The 5978-nt window shown below is 43.3% G+C and overlaps 1 long non-coding RNA gene across 1 annotated transcript in view; it reads right to left on the bottom strand.

Moving 5' to 3' along the window:
• LOC147819478 (uncharacterized) overlaps positions 1-5812 on the bottom strand; it is an 8225-nt gene extending 2413 nt beyond the window's left edge. The window contains exon 1 of the long non-coding RNA XR_015436889.1: positions 5157-5812. This is a non-coding gene — a long non-coding RNA (uncharacterized LOC147819478). The remainder of the gene's footprint in view (positions 1-5156) is intronic.
• Between the last annotated feature and the right edge of the window lie 166 nt (positions 5813-5978).

The following is a 5978-nucleotide window of genomic DNA, read 5'->3' as shown; positions in this document are numbered from 1 at the left end:
AGACGAGGGGAGGACAGAGGAGACAAGGGGAGAGGAGATGAGGACAGAGGAGACGAGGGGAGAGGAGAGGAGGACAGAGGAGACGAGGGGAGGACAGAGGAGACGAGGGGAGAGGAGAGGAGGACAGAAGAGAGGATGTTATCGCTCTGTTATTGATCTCGTGTCAGTAACTGTCTAAAATCAATAAATAAACAAACATTAAAGGACTGTTCTGTTTTCCTGTTTTCTTTCTCCAGCAGATCTCAGTGAGACGCGTCGTAGCTTCAGTCTCAGCTGCAGCGTTTCCAAACAAACTCGACAGGAAACGCTGCGTCTGCTGCAGAGTCCAACAGAGACCACCAGAGACCACCAGAGTCCACCAGAGTCCAACAGAGACCACCAGAGTCCAACAGAGACCACCAGAGTCCAACAGAGTCCAACAGAGTCCAACAGAGTCCAACAGAGACCAGCAGAGTCCAACAGAGACCACCAGAGACCACCAGAGTCCAACAGAGACCACCAGAGTCCAACAGAGTCCAACAGAGTCCAACAGAGACCACCAGAGTCCACCAGAGACCAACAGAGTCCAACAGAGACCACCAGAGTCCAACAGAGTCCAGCAGAGACCAAAAGAGACCACCAGAGTACAACAGAGTCCAACAGAGACCACCAGAGTCCAACAGAGTCCAACAGAGACCAACAGAGTCCACCAGAGTCCAGCAGAGTCCAACAGAGTCCAACAGAGACCAGCAGAGTCCAACAGAGACCAGCAGAGTCCAACAGAGTCCAGCAGAGTCCAACAGACACCAGCAGAGTCCAACAGAGACCATCAGATTCCAACACAGTCCAACAGAGTCCAACAGAGACCAGAGACCAGCAGACACCAGCAGAGTTATAGCTACACCTGTAAAATCCTGCTGACACATGAATGCATCAGTAATTACAATAATTATAATATAAAACAGTCACAGGGGTTTTTTCTTACTTTAAATATATTTATCCTGCTTCCACTGACACACTTTTAAAACCAGAAGATTTTGATGATGTGAAATCACAATAAAAACTCCAATCAGATGTTTTTCACTTTGTGGTTTTCCTGCTTCAGAAGTGAACAACTGGAAACTTCCACCAATGATCCGCTCACTTTAAAAACAGCTCAGATTTCCACAACATTTAAACTCAGCGCTGGAATCATGTGACGAGGGTCGTGCTGCATCAGGTTCGAGACTCTGACATGAAACGAGACGGATGAGACATCAAACTGAGAAACCTCTGTGGTCTGAGGGTTTCATCTTCTCTCTGTTTATGAAACGAGGACGAAGTTTCTGCTCAGACACTGAAACGTTTATTTAAGTGACGAGAAGTCGTAGTTTGGATGGAAAGTGTGTGAGTCTGCAGATTTTACTGGAGGGTGTAAACAGGAGGGGAAGGGAGTCGACACCTTTCACAGGGACTATTTCTTCAGAAGAAAGAAGTTCCAGTGAAAACTGTTGACACTGTGGATGTGAACCGTCCACAAAAACAATGACACTGAATTTTATAAATGTCATTTATCTTTAATGTCAAAAACTAAATTATTATTTGGGCGCAGTGGCTTTTTTTATTTAATTTTTTAATTTTGTTTTATTTAATTTTATTTATTAAAGCTCCATATCTTCTTCTTCTGTGTTTTATTTGAAGTGTTGATCCATCAGAAGATATAAAAACCATCTCAGTGTAGTTTTACATCTCCTCTCTCAGGCTTCTCTCTGCAGCTCTAGCAACAACAGGTCTGTGAGCCAATCAGAAGAGAGGAGGCTTTGTTGTGACATCACAAAGTTCCAGAAGTCCTGACGGCTGGTTTTAAGGCTCAGTTTCTGAATACAGGCTGTGTGCATTTCTCTGTGGACTGAGGCTTTGATACTTTCACAGTATTAATATAGAAGCTAGAGCTGATCTATAATCACACTACACATGGACACAGACCTTTACACTGGAGGAGCTTTAAATCTTTGTGAATCTTGGTACATTTTTAATAGAAAAGACTGAATCAATCTATTTTTTCACATGAGGTGACAAACAGGAGGAAGTTTTAAAAAAAAAAGCTGCTCTGCTTCATTTTCTTAAATAGTTGGTGGTTTGACTTTTTCCTGAGGCATCAGAAGAAGATGATGATGATGATAATCTGCCTCCTGATCACAGAGGTGAGTCACACAGGAAGGAAAACCATTTCACACGTGGTGCCACTGACTGGTACAGTCTACATCTCTACACCTCATCCTCCTCGCAGGCATCAACATCAGCTCTTCTCTCCACACTACAGTGTGAGAGGCGGCCATCTTCTGAGGTCTGGCTCCATTTTTGAGCTCAAGGTTTTAAGCGACAGCAGCCGGCCAATAGAAAGGATGTGTGACAGGAAGAGGCAGATATCAAGTATCAAGCAGTGAATGACTCTGCTGACCTTCATATACAGCTGTGATAAAATCAGTGAAGAATCGGAGGCAAGGAACATCAACTTTACATTTAATTAAAAAAAACTTTAAACTTTAAAAACCTTTAATCATCTTATCTTTGAAAACAAAATGTTCAAAATGATCAAAATCATTGTTGAAAGTCAGGAAAATACTCCAGTCCTGCTTCAGTATCATCAGCTAAATAAGCTAAAGTACTAAAGGAGCTACTTGTAAGTTTTGATATTGCTACATAGCTAACGTTAGCATTAGCAGCTGTTCATGTACCAGTCTTGCCAAGAGCTTCAGCCATCGTTATGTTTACAATACAAAAGGTTATAATACGTCCTCTTAGCAGTTACTTCTTCAGGGCAGACTGGAAGCTACAGTGACTCGGTATCGGAAAGTGACAAGATGGTTCATCTGGATTGGAGCTAGCTGGTTAGCATGCTATCTTCAGCAGAGGAAAAGACATGATAGAGGCAATAGTTAACATTGGTGTTTGTTTCCACCTCTGGAGACAGCTGTTGGTGAAGTTTGCTCACAACAATTCTTCTAGACTGATAATTAAACAACTGCTAATGCTAACTTTAGCTATGTAGCAGTAGCAAAACTTACAAATAGCTCCTTTAAAGTGAAATACTGCAGAAAACTGACACTGATGCTGATGCATTAATATCTCATTGGAGTTTTAACGTTGGATTTAACTGCTGAGTAATTTATCTATAATATGACTCCATGTTTTATCAGATTATCATTAGTTTTGTATTTTAAATCTACAGGTTTCTACAGCTGTGAGACACATGTAGAGGAGACAAGTGTAAAGTAGCAGAACCAGAAATATTAATAAGAAGAATAAGAAGGTCAGAGTTAAATGAACAAAATGATCATTTAAAGTCTGATTTGAGATCAGTATTCAGATGTAAAAATACTGCATGAAACTCCTGAAGGACAGAAATATGTTACGTCACGTAAAAACACTTCAAATCTGTACCAAGTTACAGAAGTCAATCTGTTTCCACTGTGAGACTGAAACTGTGACTGAGTGTTTGACACAAACAGCAGCAACATACTGAGACAGGACGACTGTTATCTTTGTGATAACAGCTTTAAAACAGCCAGTAACTTCCTGGAGTCTCTGCTGGTTTTCTGACTCCAGGAAGTTGCAGCTACAAACTGAGAAATAAAACCTGAACTGTGACAGTGAACATGAACCTGCTTTAATCTTTAGTTTTAGAGGGAAACATGATATTTCTTTCCTCTGTGGTTTGAAAGAACTTGTTGGACAAAAACATCTGTCAGAAAATGTTATATAATATAATGTGATAACCTCCATAGAAGTGTGAATTGTGGTTTTTACAGATTAAATAAAGATATATCATGTTAATCATTGAGCTTTATAGGAGCTGGTTGGTGGGCAGAGCCAGGCTAGCAGTTTCCCTCTGTTCCCAGTCTTTAAGCTAAGCTAAGCTAAGCTAACCATCTGCTGGATGTAGATTCATATTTACTGTGCAGACATGAGAGTTTCCTAAAGCATCAGACTACTTCTTTAAAACACATTATTATTGAAGCAGGAATTAAAGGCAGTGATGAAGGAGATGTTTTAGTAAATGTATCAGTACCACAGAGTAGAAATACTCTGTTAGAAGTAAAAATACTGCATTGAAAAATCCATCAAAATATATTTACGGTTCTCATTATGCAGTATACTATCACTAATACTAGTACTGCTGCTACTAGTTAGTTAGTCAATAACATTTTTAGTAGTTTCCAACTGATTCCTTACAGATGAATCAACAATAACTTCAGCTCTGTTCATATTTACTGCTGGTTTTATGTCAAACATCAGATGTTAAAAGCTCCTCACACGTTTTCTACGTAAAAATCTCATTGATCTAAACTGACTGCAGCTGTCAGCTGGATGTAGAGGAGGGAAATGTAGGTCACGGAGCGAACCTCAACCCTGTACTGAAGTACAGTACTTGAGTAAATGTACTTAGTTACTTTGCAGCACCTATTTATTTTCTACTGTTTCATTAGACAGAGGAGAGATGAGGGGAGACGAGGGGAGACGAGGGGGGAGACGAGGGGAGGCGGATGAGGAACGACGATGGTTCCTGGCCGGATGTGAAACAGGGTTGTTGAGGTATGAAGGTCGAACCGAGACCACCAGGGCAACCAGGGCATCCTCCAGCTTCTCCTGCCACTGGATGGAGGTTTAGAAACAGTTTGTACGAGGTGGAGTTGATCAAGCTGCACATGCTCCTCCAGACAGGGTCTCCACCCACCTGCTCTCATCCACAGTTTCACTGACATTCATTTGCATTTCCTTTTCTAGATTCTCTCGAAATTCATTCTAACAGCGTAAATCACCACTGCTGTTTTTGCAACGTCCCTCTCTTCTCATTTTTCAGACTTTAGATTTTTCAGAGAGAAAGTTACACAACTCTGGGAAATCTGAGTTTTCTTTTCCTCTTCAGTCGAGGCCTAAATCCGTCTGGACGCATGTTGAGGAGTATTTTTGAGTAAAAGTTGAACCTGGAAAATCCCTCATCATGTGTGTGATGCTGGAAGAGTGAGTGAGGAGTTTCTGGCCTCAAACTACCAACATGAGGCCAGTCCTGGTTTTGGCTCCTTAGACCGTGCAGGTCTAAGCTCCTGCACGGTCTCCATGTGCATGCTGGGAAGAGTCTGAGCTTCCTGCTTCACGCTTTTACACCTGAACAGATAAGAAGAAGGAGAACTCACCTACACCTGAGGACACACGCTGACTGGAGAGACGTTTGGACGGAGGACGGAGGATCGCTGAAGTTCTGGGGCCTGTGGCTGGTCTCTGGTCCACATGAGGCGACTAATGTAACCAAACATCCGCCATGTTTGAAGACTTCTCTGCTCCTTCTTCTTACACTCTACCTCGACACTCTTCCCTCCCTGATGAGCTGATCTGCACCTTCACAGACCTACTTGTCTCTCTCCCCCTCCCCCCTCTGTCACTGACTCTCCTCCTCTGCTGTCGCTGAACCCAATCACCTCCCGAGCTTCGTCTCCCGCCACAGATCCTGTGATCTTCTTCCTCAGAGCTTCGTACGAGGAAGGTGACGACGGACCTCCAGCTCAGGTCACGAGCCGCTGCCTCCAAAACGTCACTAAACACAGAAAAGAAGCGCTTGGTTGTGAACCCTGAGCTGAAGATCACAGCGAGTGTGATGAACTTCTCTCTAACCAGGTGACTCACTAACCAACCAGCCAACCTGCAGGTTCACGTCTGTGTGTGTGGGTTGATCAAACTGCCCTCGCTCATCTGCAAAACTGCAACCGGCGGTGGAAACAGGAGAAGAAGAAGAAGAAGGCTGCACTTCACAGAGTGTTTCACACAAACACCTTGAACCAATCAGGAGACGTCGGCTGTGACACCTCAGAGTGTGTGAACGCTGCTGCAACCGTCTCAACATCCTCCCACCTACAAACAGGAAACCACACCGAGTCCTCCTCTCCTCTCCTCCTCTGTCCTCGTTTGGCCTCTTTTCTCCTCCTGTCGACAGAAGCTTCAGAAAGCGGGGGGGGGGGGGG

The sequence above is a fragment of the Seriola lalandi genome, unplaced genomic scaffold (assembly GCF_002814215.2).
Source record: "Seriola lalandi dorsalis isolate HSWRI2012SDOR001 ecotype SW California unplaced genomic scaffold, Sedor1 jcf7180002052990, whole genome shotgun sequence".
NCBI lineage: Eukaryota > Metazoa > Chordata > Actinopteri > Carangiformes > Carangidae > Seriola > Seriola lalandi.
Note: the sequence above shows the minus strand (reverse complement) of the source record. Positions and strands in the feature narration are given on the sequence as shown.